The sequence below is a fragment of the Triticum aestivum genome, chromosome 2B, assembly GCF_018294505.1.
Source record: "Triticum aestivum cultivar Chinese Spring chromosome 2B, IWGSC CS RefSeq v2.1, whole genome shotgun sequence".
In the NCBI taxonomy this organism is placed as follows: domain Eukaryota; kingdom Viridiplantae; phylum Streptophyta; class Magnoliopsida; order Poales; family Poaceae; genus Triticum; species Triticum aestivum.
Genome location: NC_057798.1, coordinates 515,217,881 through 515,236,338, shown reverse-complemented (window position 1 = coordinate 515,236,338; position 18,458 = coordinate 515,217,881).

Here is an 18,458-nt window from a genome sequence, read left to right as displayed (position 1 = left end):
TATATATATATATATATATATATATATATATATATATACTCGAGCAATTTTTGGCCTTTTCTAGTCGATCCCCTAAACTTAACATTGTAAACTTTAATTTGATCAAGTTCAAAGAAGGTTCAACCGAAAGTAGCATGCATTCAAACATAAACATAGATAGTTTTGCATAACCGAATGAAAGTGCCACTATCCCTGGGTGGTTTTGGTAATGATTAACAACATATAGCTCATTGAACTAATGCTATTTCAAGATGAATATTTCAGGAAAGTTCAATGATTGGCATGGTATGGATTAGGAATGTGGACCCCTCAAAATGCTAAGGACAAAGGATTGGCTCAAGCTCTAAAGCTCAAGACTCTACATTTTACTTTTAGTGATCCCAGATTACATTGAGTCCATAGGAAAAGCCAATACTATTAGAAGGGGATGAGGTGTTGCTTAATGACTTGCTTGCTCAAAATGCTTAGTAATATGCTCCAAGAACCCTCAACCACTTTCTCATATCCACATATGTCCCAAACCAAATTTCAAACTCGGCCCCACCAATTTGATCTATCCGGCGCCACCGAGTTCATTTGACATAGCCCCTACCAGAAACCCTAGTCACTTCGGTCTCACCGATAGCGATCTCGGTCTCACCGAGATGGGATTGCAAACTCTCTGTTTCCCTTCATAACATTTTAGTCTAACCGAGATGAGCGATCGGTTCCACCGAGTTCGCAATGTAAACTCTCTATTTCCCTTTCGTAATGTTTCGGTCTCACCGAGATGAGCAAATCCGTCCCACCGAGTTTGCCTGACCAACCCTCTGGTTAGCTTATTACCAAAGCCGGTCCCACCGAGTTTGTGTAATTGGTCTCACCGAATTACGTTATGCCCTAACCCTAAAGAAATCGGTCCCACCGAGTTGACATGTCGGTCGCACCGAAATGCCTAACGGTCACTTTATGAACTAAATCGGTCCGACCGAGTTTTGTGATTCGGTCTCACCGAGTTTGGTAAATTGTGTGTAACGGTTAGATTTTGCATGGAGGCTATATATACCCCTCCACCCTTTCTTCATTTGTGGAGAAAGCCATTAGAACATGCCTACAATTCCAGCATTCATTTTCTGAGAGAGAACCACCTACTCATGTGTTGAGGTCAAGATATACCATTCCAACCACATAAATCTTGATCTCTAGCCTTCCCCAAGTTGCTTTCCACTCAAATCATCTTTCCACCAAATCCAATCCTATGAGAGAGAGTTGAGTGTTGGGGAGACTATCATTTGAAGAACAAGAGCAAGGAGTTCATCATCAACACACCATCTATTACCTTTTGGAGAGTGGTGTCTCCTAGATTGGTTAGGTGTCACTTGGGAGCCTCCATCAAGATTGTGGAGTTGAACCAAGGAGTTTGTAAGGGCAAGGAAATCGCCTACTTCGTGAAGATTTACCCTGGTGAGGAAAGTCCTTCGTGGGCAATGGCCATGGTGGGATAGACAAGGTTGCTTCTTCGTGGACCCTTCATGGGTGGAGCCCTCCATGGACTCTTGCAGCTGTTACCCTTCATGGGTTGAAGTCTTCATCAACGTGGATGTATGATAGCACCACCTATCGGAACAACGCCAAAAATCTCCGTGTCCAATTGCGTTTGCTCCCTCAAACTCCTCCCTTTACCTTCATGTGCAATGTTTTACATTCCGCTGCTATACTCTTAGAATTGCATGTGTAGGTTGATTGCTTGACTTGTGCAAAGTTGCTAAAATCTGCCAAGACTTAAAATTGGGAAAAGGCTAGATTTTTATTTGGTCAAGTAGTCTAATCACCCCCCTCTAGACATACTTTCGATCCTACAAGTGGTATCAGAGCTACGGTCTCCGTTTGCCTTGATTTCCATAGCTTTTGGTGATCATAGCCTTGGTTTCACAACCTAGGAGAGTATGGCATCTAGCGAGGGAAATTACGACCATAGAGGTCCTTACTTTGTTGGTACTAATTTTGCTAGTTGGAAGCATAAGATGAAAATGCATATTCTTGGATATAACCGCACCGTTTGGGCTATTGTGTGTATTGTCTTGCAAGGTGAATTCTTTGATGGGAAAGAACCGAACCATGAAGCTACCACGGACGAGTTGAAGATGCTACAATACAACGCTCAAGCTTGTAATATTCTCTTCAACGGATTGTGCCCCGAAGAATTCAACAAAATCAGCCGTCTTGAGAATGCAAAGTAAATTTGGGATACTTTGATTGATATGCACGAAGGTACTGACTCCGTAAAGGAATCCAAATAGGATGTGCTTCAAAGTCAGCTTGACAAGTTTAAAATGAAGGATGGTGAAGGTGTCGCTGAAATGTACTCTAGGCTTGCTCTCATCACAAATGAGATTACCAGCTTAGGAAGTGAAGAGATGACAGATATATTTATCATCAAGAAGATCCTAAGAACCTTGGATAGAAAATATGATACCGTGTGCACATTGATCCAAATGATTCCCAATTACAAAGATCTCAAGCCAACAAAAGTCGTTGGAAGAATTGTTGCTCATGAGATGTCACTCAAGGAGAAAGAAGAGCTTCACAACAAGTCAAGTGGTGCTTACAAAGCCTCATGTGATGCTCCTACATCATCAAGTGATAAACAAACCTTCAATGAAGAATTGAGCCTAATGGTGAAGAACTTCAACAAGTTCTACAAGAATAGAAGCAAGGAAAGAAGTTCCAAGTCAAGGTCCTACAATGACAAAAGATCTTCGAGTCGTGAACGTAATTGCTACAATTGTGGAAGACCCGGACACTACTCCAATGAGTGTACGGCTCCCTACAAAAGAAGAGAAGAATCACCACCAATAGAGAGAAGGAGTAGAGATGATCGTTATGAACGAAGAACCTCCCGGAGAAGCAAGGATTCAGAAAGGAAGGACAAATCATCAAAGACCTACACAAAACTAAGACATCAAGCTCACATTGGTGAATGGGTATCCGGCTCCGATTCCAACCATCACTCCGAAAGAAGTTATCACTCCGATTCAGAATATACTCAAGATGAAGGTGTTTTCGGTCTAGCACTTGTGTCAACCAACTCCTATGACATATTTGACTCACCAAATGAAGGAATTGGAAGATGCTTCATGGCTAAAGGCCCAAAGGTATCACTAAATGCTAATCATGCTAATCAAGATAAAACAAATGACAATGATAATAAGGAGATTGATTGTCTAACTAAAGAACTAAACACTCTTAAGTTAGCTCATGAAACTACTTTAGAAGATCATCGAGAACTTTTAAAAACTCATGAGAAGTTATGCTTCGAAAAGCTCAATCTTGAGCAAGAGCATGGGTTCTTATAAGCCATCAATGATGATCTTCTGAAGAAAAGTTCTTACATTGCCAAGCATTTACTCTTGTCTATTTACATGCCAGAAGTTAAATCTAGCAACAAGAACAAGAAAGATTCTTCCTCTAGTAGTAACAATAACCATGCTAAATCCAATGTTGTTGCTTCTAGTAGTTCTCTTGATTCCACTAATGATTCTCTTAGACAAGTTAACTTGAGCAAGAAAATAGATTATTGAAGGGAATTATAGAGAAAGGTGTTTACAAGAGCCTTGCCGGAAGTAAGCAATTTGAGGAAATTGTACGCCAGCAAGGAAGGCACCGGAAGAATCAAGGTGTTGGTTTTGAACGAAAGTTCAATGCCAATGAAGTTGAGTGGGAAGAAGATCAATACACCAAGACAAAGTTTAATCCTCAACAAGAGAAGTATGATCCCACTTCTTTCCAAGGGACACAAGCTCAAGATGATCTTCCACCACAAGACCACAAGCAAAGAGGCAAGGATAAGCTTCAAGAGGAGATTGATGCATTTGAAGAAGCTCCCAAGGTCTTGGTCAAGTGGGTTCCCAAGACTACATCAACACTACAAAAAAATACACTTCCGTGATGATACATGTTTGTCATAGTAGGTCACGTTTTTTGTCATGCATGTACATCCATGACAAATTTATGACAGAATCAAGATAGTCATACCTGTGCTATGTAGAAGTGTTCCATGACATTACCAAAATTATCATCCCGGAAGTGTCCAATTCCATGACGATAAATCGCGCGTCACAGAAGTGCTTTCGTCAAGGGTGACCGACACGTGGCATCCACCGTAATGGAACGCCGTTAAGCTATCGGGTCGGGTTTTGGATCTGATAACCCGTTAACAGCCCCGACCAATGGGGATTTTCCATGTGTAAAATCATCATTGGCTGGAGGATACACGTGTCAGGTCCACGCTGGCACAGGTGTCACTCATCCAATGGGCGAGACGTGCCTATGATATGTTGACACGTGGACCGGCCCATCAAGTTTAAATGGGCTGGCCCAACTAAAGGCCCACAAGATTTTGCGGACCATAATGGGACGGCCCAGCTAAAGGCCCACGAGATTTTGCGGACCATAATGGGCTGGCCCAGCTAAAGGCCCACAAGATTTTGTGGGCCTTAATGTGCCGGCCCAGGTAAAGGCCCACAAGTTTTTTGTGTGCCATAATGGGCCAGCCCAGGTAAAGGCCCACAAGATTCTTGCGGATCATAATGGGCCGGCCCGGCTAAAGGCCACGAGATTTCACCGACATTAACGGGCCGGTCCACCTGTAGGCCCACAAGAATTTGAGGACCCTAGTAGGCCGGCCCATTAACTGGCTGCCATGTTTTGGGCCAAATGTCGGCCCATATTTGATCCGGTCCATTAATGGCCTACCACTTTCCAGGCCTAATAGTGGCCCATATGAGATCCGGCCCGTTAAAAGCCTACCACATTCTGGGCCAAATTACGGCCCAGATCCGGTCCAACCCTTTAAGAGGCTGTGGGCTCAATTATGGCCCATATCAGATTCGGCCCGTCAACTGGACACTATGCTTTTGGGCCCACTTGCTAAAGGCCCACTTAGTAATTCAGCCTGATATTAGTTTTGGCCTCTTAAGGGCCCATTTAACATTTTAGCCCTATATTAATTTCGGCCTGTTAAATGCCCGTCATATAGTTGGGCCTAACTACGGCCCGGTTTGCATCCGGCCTGCTCGCAGCCGATATCTGATTGGGCCAAACAAGGACCGAGACAATTTTGGCCTGGTAAAAGCCCGTGATTTGATTCGCACAATCATGGGCCGGGGTTCATTTCGGGCTGCTGCCGGCCCGTTAGCTGTTCGGCACGTTTCAGGCCCAACCTACATCATGATTGCATGACGGCCCGATTATGTACCATAATTTTACGGTTTGGCCGGTTTACTGCTAAGATAGGATATATATACAATAAAATAACTGCATCATCGTGAATAAGAAAAAACCTAGAATATACAATAAAGAAATTACAGCATATTACATCCACTGGGCATCAAAGTTGGCCACTATGATAATAAAGCACAAGAAGACAACAGATTACATACACTGGGCATCAAAGATCGCCACCAGTGCAAATAAACACGCCGACAAAATAATATACAAAACCGACAACACTTCAATAGAGTTCAAGAAAGGTTAGCCCTGCTGGGGAGCTGTAGCGCAAGCAGCTGAGCAAGATGATGAGACTGCGCTTGTTCAACACTTAAATCTTCCTCATCTGAAAGATAAACAAGCAGACAGATGACATGTTTTGCACATAAAAGTATCAGTGCTGACAATTCATCACATTTCTTACTGACGAATAAAGTGACACAGTTTAAAATTGCATTAACACAATATGGTATTGTTCAGGTCAAGACATGGCAGGAAATGACATTGTGAAGGAGTTGGCAGCTTCACGACACCACTGGATTACAGATCAAGAACTCATAAGTATCAATGGTTAGTGTGCTATCAATTTATCCCATTTCAGATTGGCAAATAAAGAGACGGTTTAAATAATACTCCCTCCGTCCGGAATTACTTGTCATCAAAATGGATGTGTCTAGAACTAAAATATATCTAGATACATCCATTTCAATGACAAGTATTTTCGGACGGAGGGAGTAGTAGAATGATATGACATTGTTCATAGTTAAGACATTGCAGAATATGACATTGTGCTGTAGTGGGTAGGTTCACCACGCCACTGGATTACAGATGAAGATCAGAAGCATACATGCAGTGCAAAAGAAGACCACTTGCTCTGTATAGTTTAATTTACATGGTATGAATAAGGAACTTGGTTGTACAACTGAAAACTTAAATTGAGAAAGGACAAACTTTTGTTTATGAACTACATAATAAACTTTAAACATGCAATTTGATGCAAACACCAAAAATAAACAGCTGTTGCAGTCATGCCTAAACAAATATATACAACAAAGTTTGAAGGCTTGAGATGGACAAACTTACATTATTGGTGAAGACAGGCTCTATAAAGGCCTTGTCCATGCTGATGGGGGGGGGCAATTCAAGAAGTTTACCACAAAATCTTCTTCATAAGCATTGCCTTTATTCTACATTTTGTTAAGAGTAAATATAGATGTGATAATATACGAAAAAATGGAGAATATTTAAGATAAGAAGAAGAGTGATGCTACATAACTAAGTAGCTATAAATGTAAGTGCAGCGATACAGGCAAAAGGTACAGCCAAGAGCAATGCACAGCTAAACTTCTTCAGTACCAACCTTATGGTAAGAGTAAATATAGATCTGATGTGTAGAAAATGGAGGGCAAAGGAAAATAAGCTGCAGAGTGATGGTACATGAATAACTACATGTCATTATAAGTACACTGATAAAGGACAGCATGTACTTACAAGAACAACGCAGAGCTAAAAAAACATTGGCATTGGATATATTCTACACTATTGTAACCATTCATACAGACCAGATAATTTGGAGCGAACAATTGATAAGCAAGCTATCATGCATACTTCTGTCACATAATGAACCAGGTATGTATGCAAGTACAGTGATATAGGACAACAAGTACTAACAAGAGCAAAGCAGCAGGCAACATATTTGTGATATCCTGTCATTCTTTTCAAACCGGAATTCTTCTTCGAGCAGATTTCCTGCAAAAAAGATCCGTAAGGCACATGCAGAAAAGTAGAAGTTCACATTGTCATGTGATATCATAGACAGTACCTCATCCTGGGAACGAGACCAGTGCATAACAAGGTTTTTCCATTCAATGTCTTCTAAATTTAGCACATGAGACTTCACCAGAAATTCATTTATAGACTTGCCACCAAAGTGTGATTTCCTCAGGTAACACCGATACTGCTGCAATGCTATCTTGAAAAGCACAAGCAAGCTTTGCTCGTCATGACTATCCAGATTGACCCTCGCCTAGTTACAACAATGTAATGTAAATCATTGATGTGTTCAATCAGCAGAAAACAGGAAAATAATAACCATGAATAATAGCACTTACACGTAAGTTGGACAGGAAGATGTGAAAAGGGTGTTTGTCTTCACAATAATATTCCCATGATGGGAATATATGCATGTAGTCCCTAACAACATTGAAAGCATTGTCTTTTAAATTGGGAATAAATGGAATGGGGTTCCAATCTGCAGGAATTGGCCGTCTCTACAATTGGGATAGGTCTTCGGCCGGTGGACTTGCTGTACTTTTTGCTAGAGTGGGATTTTTCTGTGGTACAGCTGGTGCTATGGCAAATAAAATCGGTATAACTTTTGCTGGAGTGCAGGTCCTGTGTGGTGGGGCTAGTGGTGTGGCCAGTGAAGTATGGGTACAGTCTGCTGGACTCGGTCCTACGTTTTGTGTCACTGGTTGTACAGCCAATATAAGTGGGGTGTTGTCTGATTTCTCCGGCACCACCATGTTTTTCAAGGACTTTGCTGGTGCTCCTTCAGGTTCGGCAATCACCCTCTTCCTTTTTGATGTCTGATGCACATGAATAGCATTTGAGTGGAAAAACATGGTATGATGAGAGATGGAATATGTATTGATAATGGATGGGCATGGCATCTCGACATATATGATGAGTAAACTAAGCAGATGGCGGTGCAACAAAGTAGAAGAAATGCAAGACAACATATGCAAGATACCCGCAATCAATAAAACATTGCCAAATTAGAACAGGCACCTTGATGGGTGAACAGGATAGGCCATCTGCCTTTGACTCCTCGAGGTTAGAATAGTTATTAGGATCATATTCTAAACAAGAGTCAACAGGCGGGGAGCGTATGAGTTTCATTGCATCCAGAATGTCACTCAATGCCTTGGTGCCAATTTTGTAAGTCATTGTAGTGTTTAGCTTCTAGAGTGGACTGCTGCTAGTGCGACACAAAGCAGCTACACAGATTATAGTGTAGATATAACTGGAAAACCTTAAACATCAGAGTAAAATCAGCAAAGTGGAACTTGCTGGAATATATGTGCTAGTATTGCCGGTACGGCTAGAAAGGCTTCGGATACCAGTTCTCTTCAAGTGAAGGTGCGGTACTGTTAATATCAGTGTAACTCTCAAAGGCGACACAACTCCGCGCATTTCCTTGCTATTCTTATAGGATTCAAGTGGGCAGGCCACTACAAATCCTATTCCTATGTTTACAAGATCCTACGAATCAAAGAGGCTCAAAGTGTCCATCAAAACTGACCGTATAGACATCTACACTGCAAATGTCCCTGCTCATCTTCAGTACAAGGAACATACTGTACTACTAGCATACTCCCTTCGTTCCTAAATATAAGTCTTGGTAGAGATTTCCACTATGGATCACATACAGATGTATCCAGATACATTTTAGAGTGTAGATTCACTCATTTTGCTCCATATGTAGTCCATGGTGGAATCTATACAAAGACTTGTATTTAGGAACGGAGAGAGTACATATTAAAGAAGAATGGAAGAGGAAAATGGTAAAGAAGAGCAAGAAGATTTTGGATAATAAAATGTTGGTTGCACAGTGCCCACACATGATGAACCAGAGCGCATTAAGAATGCAACTCCCAGTTGTCTCTCAACCATTTCAGGCGGTTGGATGAAGATCCTACGTCTCCTAACCCTTCTTCTTCCTCGTCTCTGATTCTTCCCATACAAAACACTGCACGGGCCGCCGGCCGGACCATCGGCCCCCATCGCCTGTGTTCCTCCGCCACCCCACCCCCACCCGCGTCGAGTTTTCTTTGTTCGGCGAGGCCCCACAACCACCCGAGCCCCTTGGATTGCACCGGCGAACTCCGGCGAGCTCTGAAAAATCGACTGACCCAATTTTGAAATTTAGTCTACTATGATTTAACTAGTGTGGAATATAAAAGGGGAAAACCATAAGCATTGGGAGTATAGTGTTAAGCGTGCCATGGCGGATCTGAGGGTGCAAACCAGACAAAGGCAACTTTGCAACCAAGACAAGAAATCAGAGTAAAGCAGTGGCGATCTATTTTCTTGCCGCGATAAACAAGTTGAGCAGATACGAAAGAGTACCGCCTCTGGTGCGGCGCCGTGTATGCATCTGCTGAGAATTTGACAGTGCTGCGGTAGTGATGGCTGTCGGTGGCGTGGAAACAGATCTAGGAGGGTAGACAGTGGTGGCGGGGTGCGGTGGACGAGACGGTCATAGGAGCGACGCCGGCAAGGTGGACGACGGCGGGGATGAAGCGAGAGGACGAGATGCAAGGATCCCGGTCTGAAGGCGTGGATGAGAGAGGTCGATCTCTTGTAATGGATGGCGGTGTCGGGGTATCAGCTCCGGCATGGTGGAGGAGGACGACGATGGATGGGGTGGCAGACGGCAGCGGACGGAGGAGGGTGGGGTGGAGAAGGTGTTTTGGCGCCCATGGAGTACGAACGGGGAAAAGGGAGGTAGAGAGGAAGGGTGGGAACCATGTATTCAGGGCGCGCTTGTCTCAAATGCAAGGAAATTTACAAACTTAGCCCCCGTTTCAAATTTCTACTACATCATAGCAACATTAGTCGGTTGGGGATAGGACGGTAATCTCGCATACACCGAATGTTTGCCGACGAGAGTTTGTTTTTGGTGCCCACCGTGTATGAATATGAATCGGGGAGGGAGTCGATTTCGGCCGAGGGCACACTGTGTTTTGGCGCCCACCGTGTATGAATCCGGGTGAGAGGCGGTTACGTCACGTTTGGGTGAAATTACAAACCTACCCCTATAGAAACCTATAGAAATCCAGCAGATAGGCTTTGCGTGGCAGGGATAGGTAGTAGTGATTTCCATCTCGCAGATTTTGGTTTCGGGCGGTTACTGCGACTTTCCCCGCTTCATTCAAATTTTGCAGACTGCACGTTTACCGTGCCAACTCAATTCGACTCCCGTTTGTATTCTACTATTGTTTTTCGGGTGGGATCCATTTTCAATTGGAATTACATTCTATATATTTTATATATACTTTCAAAAGCATGATGTCTACTACACAACCTTCTTCTTGTAGATGTTGTTGGGCCTGCAAGTGCACAGGTTTGTAGGACAGTAGCAAATTTCCCTCAAGTGGATGACCTAAGGTTTATCAATCTGTGGGAGGCGTAGGATGAAGATGGTCTCTCTCAAGCAACCCTGCAACCAAATAACAAAGATTCTCTTGTGTCCCCAACACACCCAATACAATGGCAAATTGTATAGGTGCACTAGTTCGGCGAAGAGATGGTGATACAAGTGCAATATGGATAGTAGATATGGTTTTTCGTAATCTGAAATAATAAAAACAGCAAGGTAACTCATGATAAAAGTGAGCATAAACAGTATTGCAATGATAGGAAACAAGGCCTAGGGTTCATACTTTCACTAGTGCAAGTTCTCTCAACAATAATAACATAGATAGATCATATAACAAGCCCTCAACATGCAACAAAGAGTCACTCCGAAGCCACTAATAGCGGAGAACAAACGTAGAGATTATGGTAGGGTACGAAACCACCTCAAAGTTATTCTTTCGGATCAATCTATAAAAGAGTTTGTACTAGAATAACACCTTAAGGTACAAATCAACCAAAACCCTAATGTCACCTAGATACTCCATTGTCACCTCAAGTATCCGTGGGCATGATTATACGATATGCATCACACAATCTCAGATTCATCCAACCAACATAAAAGTACTTCAAAGAGTGCCCCAAAGTTTCTACCGGAGAGTCAAGAACGTGTGCCAACCCCTATGCATAGGTTCATGGGCGGAACCCGCAAGTTGGTCACCAAAACATACATCAAGTGGCACGTGATATCCCATTGTCACCACAGATAAACACGGCAAGACATATATCAAGTGTTCTCATAAAAGACTCAATCCGATAAGATAGCTTCAAAGGGGAAACTCAATTCATCACAAGAGAGTAGAGGGGGAGAAACATCATAAAATCCAACTACAATAGCAAAGCTCGGGATACATCAAGATCGTGCCGTAGAGGGAACACGAGAGAGAACACGAGAGAGAACACGAGAGATCAAACACATAGCTACTGGTACATACCCTCAGCCCCGAGGGTGAACTACTCCCTTCTCGTCATGGATAGCGCCGGGATGATGAAGATGGCCACCGGTGATGGGTTCCCCCTCCAGCAGGGTGCCGGAATGGGCTCACGAGAGGTTTTTGGTGGCTACAGAGGCTTGCGGTGGCGGAACTCCCGATCTATCTTCTGTTCTGGAAGTTTTAGGGTACGTAGGTATATATGGGTGAAAGAAGTACGTCGATGGACCGAAGGGGGGCCACAAGGCAGGGGGGCGCGCCCCCACCCTCGTGGGCACCTCACTTCTTCCCTGACGTGCACTCCAAGTCCATCGGGTGGCTTTCCTTCCAAAAATAACTTCTCCAGTTGATTTCATTCCGTTTTGACTCCGTCTGATATTCCTTTTCCTGGAAACACTGAAATAGGCATAAAACAACAAATCTGGGTTGGGCCTCCGGTTAATAGGTTAGTCCCAAAAATAATATAAAAGTGGATAATAAAGCCCAATATTGCCTAAAACAGTAGATAAAGTAGAATGGAGCAATCAAAAATTATAGATACGTTGGAGACGTATCAAAGCACAACAAAGAATTCTGCTCCTTTATATGTATAATATGATTTACAAATACAACGATCTCGAAATCTTAAGGTTGAATTCGAAAAAATTTAACCAAATTATGGTCTACTAAAATGTATGGATCAGTAATATCTACATACTAAATAACATAGATGTGCGTGAATTCATATGAGTATGCATGTTTGATAGATCAATTTTGGTTCGAGTATGGATTACATGTATCATCATCTCGAATTCAAATATTTGAATCCCTTTTTTGTTCACTCCTTTCACGCCCATCTCTCTTGCATGCATGCTCCTTCAGGTAGCTATCACTCTCTTTTCGCCAGCTCACCCGCACACTCACTTCATGTTTCTCCTATCCTCTCAAACATGGTCTCTCGACGTCTCCCTTGAGAAGTGTCACACTCTCCCAATCATTATACATTACACGGTTTTCGTTATCTCTCACATCTCTACTGTTCTCTGGTATCACTCGGTACCTAAGCTTTCTTTTTCACCGCCACACACATAGTCTCCACTCGTCTTTCACTTTGTCTTTCTCTCTATGGGATTCTCTCACACACCCTATATGTCTCTACATATGACTCATGCCACTAAAATTACTCTCTCTCTCTCCTGTAGACACAACATTTGTTGTGGTCTCCTTTTCGTCTCCATCCCAGGCTGACATTATTCATTTGTTTACCGATCAGACAACCCCGACTACTATCTCCTCTCTCTCTCTCTCTCACACACACACACACAACTCCTCCCCTTCCCGACTACCGTCTCTCTCTCTCTCTCTCACACACACAAAACTCTCGCTTTTGCACCCCGACTTGTATTTCTCTCACAAACATTTATCGACTAGCTGGCCTCTAGATAGGTTTATACACCGCACACTCATGCTTCCACCATCGCATACATGTCTCTCTCCTGCTCCTTGTATCTATGTAGCTTTTTCTTCCCTTCTTGAGACACGCCCTCTCGATCTTGCACACACACACTTTCGCCTCATTTTAAGCTGATACCTATCGCACACACACTACTTGTGTCTTTGTCACACATGCACTCCGTCCTCCTCCACTCTCCCTCTCTCTCTCACACACACATGGGCTTTTTGCAACAACTAGCAAGATGCCCATGCATTGCACGGAACATCAAGATGCATTTGTATGAGTAGTTTATCTTGTGGGGGAAAAGGATGAACGAGGGAAGGCCTTATTTACAAATGTGGAGGGGGTGTGGGTATCTTTTTGCAAAATTGCCATAGTTTCCTTCCTATCCGTCAGATATAGATCGGATGGCCTATACTGCAGGATGGCAGGCACACGATCATCACTGACAATACTTTTTATAAGAGTAGGGATAAAAAATAGAGTTGGTGATGATGGTGGGCCTGCCATCCTGCAATGTAGGTCGTCCGATTTATATCTGACGAACAGGAAGGAAAATATGGCAATTTACCCGCACTCTTCACCACATTTGCAGATAAGGCCTTCCCTCGTTCATCCTTTTCTCCCACAAGATCTTGATGTTCCGTGCAACGCACGGGCATCTTGCTAGTAAGAGTAGAAATTAGACATATACCACTTCTCGAATCTTGAAACCAACAACATTCCTCCCTTATCTCATCAAAACCGCCAAAGGAATATATTTTGAGTGAAACATAACATATTTTTAGTGATATACGTATTTCAAAACTAGACTTTTTTTCTATCAAATCGGTGAACATGTATTAATCTACTTTGATCGTGTGGCAACGCATTGGCACATTGCTAGTAGTTATTATAATTTTTTGGACACCAGAAAAATGGTGGAGTACATATACGAAGAGAAGAGGTGCACGCACGCAGTCGGCCTCTCACTGTCTCGCACACATGAGTGTTACTTAAAGGTGACGTTAACAAATAAACCCTAAAACCCTGGGTGCACGATTGCTGCATTCGCGGGTACCGGGTACGTGGTGGAGCACCTTTGTAGGAGTTATGGTCGGGACCATAGGTGAACGACTTGGAGCACGGTGGCTCGCCAGTTGCCACAGATCGAGTAGCCACAGATCGAGTAGCCACGTTTAAAATATCGTTTTTAGCGGGGTTAAGAGTTCCGATTTTCAATGGCAGGTTATAAGTAGTAAGTAGTTTTTAGAACGATTTGTATGGAGCGAAAATGGAATTCATAGTACTACGTACCTCCTTGGCGTATGGTTGTATGGGTTTATGTTGCGAGATGTTGAACCTAGTAGTTCTAGGGCAAATACTATGGTTTAGATTTAGATGCTGGTTTTCAGTAATCGGAAGGGGAAACCCTTCTTTGATTAGAAAAAACTACTACCTCCATTCTGCTTTACTAGTCCCCATCGTACTTTGGGTCAAAGTTTGTCCATGAATTTTACTTGTAAAATGTGAATGGAAAACGAGATTTTGTTATACCCAAACAAAAAAGGACCGGAGGGAGTGATTTCTCTGACACGGAAGCGACCTCTCATAGCGCAGGCATTGAACCGACGCGCCGGCCAAGAGGGCCGCACTCGCTGCAGGCCCGGCTGAGCACGCCTCCTCGCCGCGTGCAACCAGCTTAAGACTGCCCCGCCTGCCTTCATTGAATCCGTGCGTGTGCCGGCAACACGTCCTTCCGTGAGCCGGCAGGCATTTTAGAACAAAAAAAATGACTAAAATATAATTAATTTACGCATGGTCTTGACTTGTTGTGCTCGCACTGGTAGCAGGAACTAGTAGAGTTTTTTCTTTATTTATAACTCTCCTCACATTTTTTTGGCTTTGAAGTGAGTCATGGTTGTGGACATTATGTATGAATGTGCAGATATCTGTGAACATGAGTTTGATGTGGAAGTTGAACTTGGAATGTCGGGCTTGCGCGTGAACTACACCATGTCCAATGCTTCATCTGTTATTGTTTGGAAAGTAATTGCTGTTATTACATGACCCGAAAAAACATTTTGTGCCACATCAGTAGATGCACAGACATCACAACAGGCACACTGACTGGATAAACATTTGAACCTAGCTATTATGAAGGAAATTTTGTATTGACAACAGTTTTAGATAGCAGGAGACGCCTAGCCTGCTCTGCCTCTGCTAGCTTATTTCTGGCTTCTTCCATCTCTTCTTTGGCTTGGGTGAAGAGAGCATCTGATTGCTCTTTTTGCTTCTTCAGGAACTCAGCTACATTCTCAAGGGCTGTTGCACGCTTTCTTTCAGCCTTTACTAATGCCACGAGGACACGAACAGCTGACGACCCCACCTGGCTTGTGTGTAATCCAGCATCATCTGGGAATTTGCACCTTGTGTCTAATCTAGCATCATTAGGGAACTGGCACCTGTGTGTAATCCAACCTCATTTTGGAAACATGATCTCGAGGTTGACCATACTTCCCTCCTCGAAGGAACTGCATCCTAACATGAAGTTACTTCTTTTTTAGATCAATACTCAGAGAAACCTAGATCCATTTAGTAGAAGCCAGATAAACATAACTCAGAGAAGTGAATTCAGAAGGAAAAGAAATATAAAAACAGACTACAAGGTGAGAACACCCACTTCCTACATCAAGCTAAAAACGAAAGCATTAGGACGATTAAGACTCTTCTTATTACACATCAAAGAACACCACGCTTAAGAGAAACATAAACTACAACATATATACACATCGAAGAACACAAGGCTAAAAGAAAGTAATTGAAAGGGTGTTACTTACCAAAGCTCGTTTTACAGGTTCGGTGCAGATCCTCTTTAACTTGCCATGCTCCTTGAAGATGTCCCGAATATCCCGTGTTTGGTCTTCATTGCTCCTTTGCATGTTCAGACTCATGGTTTTAAAATCTCAACACTACAAAAAAATACACTTCCGTGATGATATGTGTTTGTCACAGTAGGTCGCGTTTTTTGACATGCATGTACATCCATGACAAATTTATGACAGAATCAAGATAGTCATACCTGTGCTGTCGTAGAAGTGTTCCATGACATTACCAAAATTATCATCACGGAAGTGTCCACTTCCATGACGATAAATCGCGCGTCACAGAAGTGCTTTCGTCAAGGGTGACCGACACGTGGCATCCACCATAAAGGAACGCCGTTAAGCTATCGGGTCGGGTTTTGGATCCGATAACCCGTTAACAGCCCCGACCAATGGGGATTTTCCACGTGTAAAATCATCATTGGCTGGAGGAAACACGTGTCGGCTCACCGTTGGGACAGATGTCATCCACTCATTGGACGGAAGACGCCTATGGTACGTCGACACATGGAACGGCCCAAAAGGGGCCCATTCCTGTGAAAAGGTTGGCCCAGTAAAAATTAGCAGGCCAGCCCATATAAGGCCTACTTGTGTCAGGTCCATTTAAGCCTACGGTCCATACGAGATGAGCCAATTCGGCCCGTCAACGGCCCGTTAAAGATTTGACACCATTGCAGCCCATCGTCAGTTCGAGCCCGTTAACAGCTCGCTATATATCTGGGCTCAATATCGGCCCGATGAGATTTCGGCCTGTTAACGGCTCGTTTAATGGATGGGCCAATTTTCAGGATCTACATCTTTGGGCCTTTTAGCGACCCATTTAAATGTTGGGCTAGTTTCCGGCCCGGTGTGTCTTTCAGCCTGTTGACGACCCATAAATCTGATGGGCCATTTGTTGTCGGACCTGAGTTTCGGCCTTTTAGCGCCCCATTTAAGTGTTGGGACAATTTTCTGGCCCGGTGTCACTTTCAACCTGTTGACACCCCATAAATCAGTTGGGCCACTTTTAGTCGGAACTGAGTTTTGGCCTTTTAGCGACCCATTTAAGTGTTGGGCCAATTCCCGGCCCTGTGTGACTTTCAGCCTACTAACGGACCATAAATGAGTTGGGCCATTTGTAGTCAGACCTTAGTTTTGGCCCTTTAACGGCCCATGCCCTTCATGGTCCAATACTAGCCCGGTTTCTCTTTCGGCCTGCTAAAGGCCCAAAGCACAGTTAGGCCATTTACAATACGACCTGACTTTCGGCCTCTTAGTGGCCCATGGTCTTCATGGTCTAGTACAAGCCCACTGTCTCTTTCGGCCTGCTAAAGGCCTACAGTATAGTTGGGCCATATGTATCCCAAACTTAGTAACGACCTATTAACGGCCCGTGAAATAAACTGGGGCCACCTGTTGCCTGCTTCGATGTCGGCCTATTAACGGACCGAGAGGTAAGAGGGCTGACCATTAACTTTTGGCCTAGTAACAACCCATTAACTTAATGGGACCACTAAAGTTCGTACATGTCTTTAGGCCAAATTAGATAATTTGAGACCATTACGACGAGCAATTATGCACATGACCAAAACCGATCACGCAAGGGTACGACATACAGGGAATAATGTTGCACATCCAGCATACTCTAGAGGAAATTACATCCACTGGGCAATCAAAGATTGATGCCAGTGCAAATAAATGAGGAGAAACTAACCATCTACAACGTCACAATCTGCAACCTCAGCACAGATGACGCCCATAAGCATGTGGGCAAGTTCTTTCTGCTTTGCTACACTGTCTCTGAAAACATTGATCAGTTGTTGTGTCGCACGACTCTGCACCTTTGATTCATCCACTATTTCCATCGTTGCTTCAGCCATTAATTGGTTCACAAACATACATTTATTCCGTTGCATTCGAGACAGAGGATATTGAACAGATTCAGATGGCGATTTCGGCAGGCTTGTATTATTGATAGTGGAGAGTGTCTCGACCACTGCATCATAACATAAATTAGGACGGGAACCAAACAGATTAATCATGAGTTATTGCCATATTAACTGGCCTAGATTTACTGGAAAGAAACAATGGGGCTGCCTTGCTGTTTTCAGAGTTTGTCTTCTTATCTTTAGCAGCCTGCACAAAATTAACACACTAGCATTGCTATCATTGGCCAAGTCAGATAATAGGAAAGCAACATTGACACAACGAACGTTTGGGCAAGTAGCCTACACCAAATTAACATAATATGGCACAACTATCATCAGCCAGGTAAGGTAGTACGAAAGCAACATTGACACAATGAATGAATGCGCAACCAGAGAAGCACTACAATTCAGTAATGTGCATGATATGAGATAGTACATTCATGCAGCTCAGTATGCAAAACTACCAGGCAGTTTTCCTTACGAAAATCAACATTGGCGCCTTTAACATTTTGCTACAACTAATTTTAGATCAGATAAAGGTTAGATTAACGCCGATTAACAAAATACATGTTGATGTAAAAATATAGTGATATACAACAGGTACTTACATCAGCATTGGAGCACAGAGAATTCCAGCAAGATATTTTCCTCGAATACGATCCCAATGGAGGAAGTCTTCTATCATTTAGCCTTATTTTCTAAAAGAGAGATGGGTAAGAAACATGTAGAAAATATGATCAGAATGCTATAAAATTTCATGATGCAAGGATACGCACATGCTTATTAGAATGGAGTTGACATTCTTTTGCTGGACTGGAGCGGACTAGTTCTTTGGCCACTGGAATCTGCTTATTATCAGTGGGAGTTGGGTTTC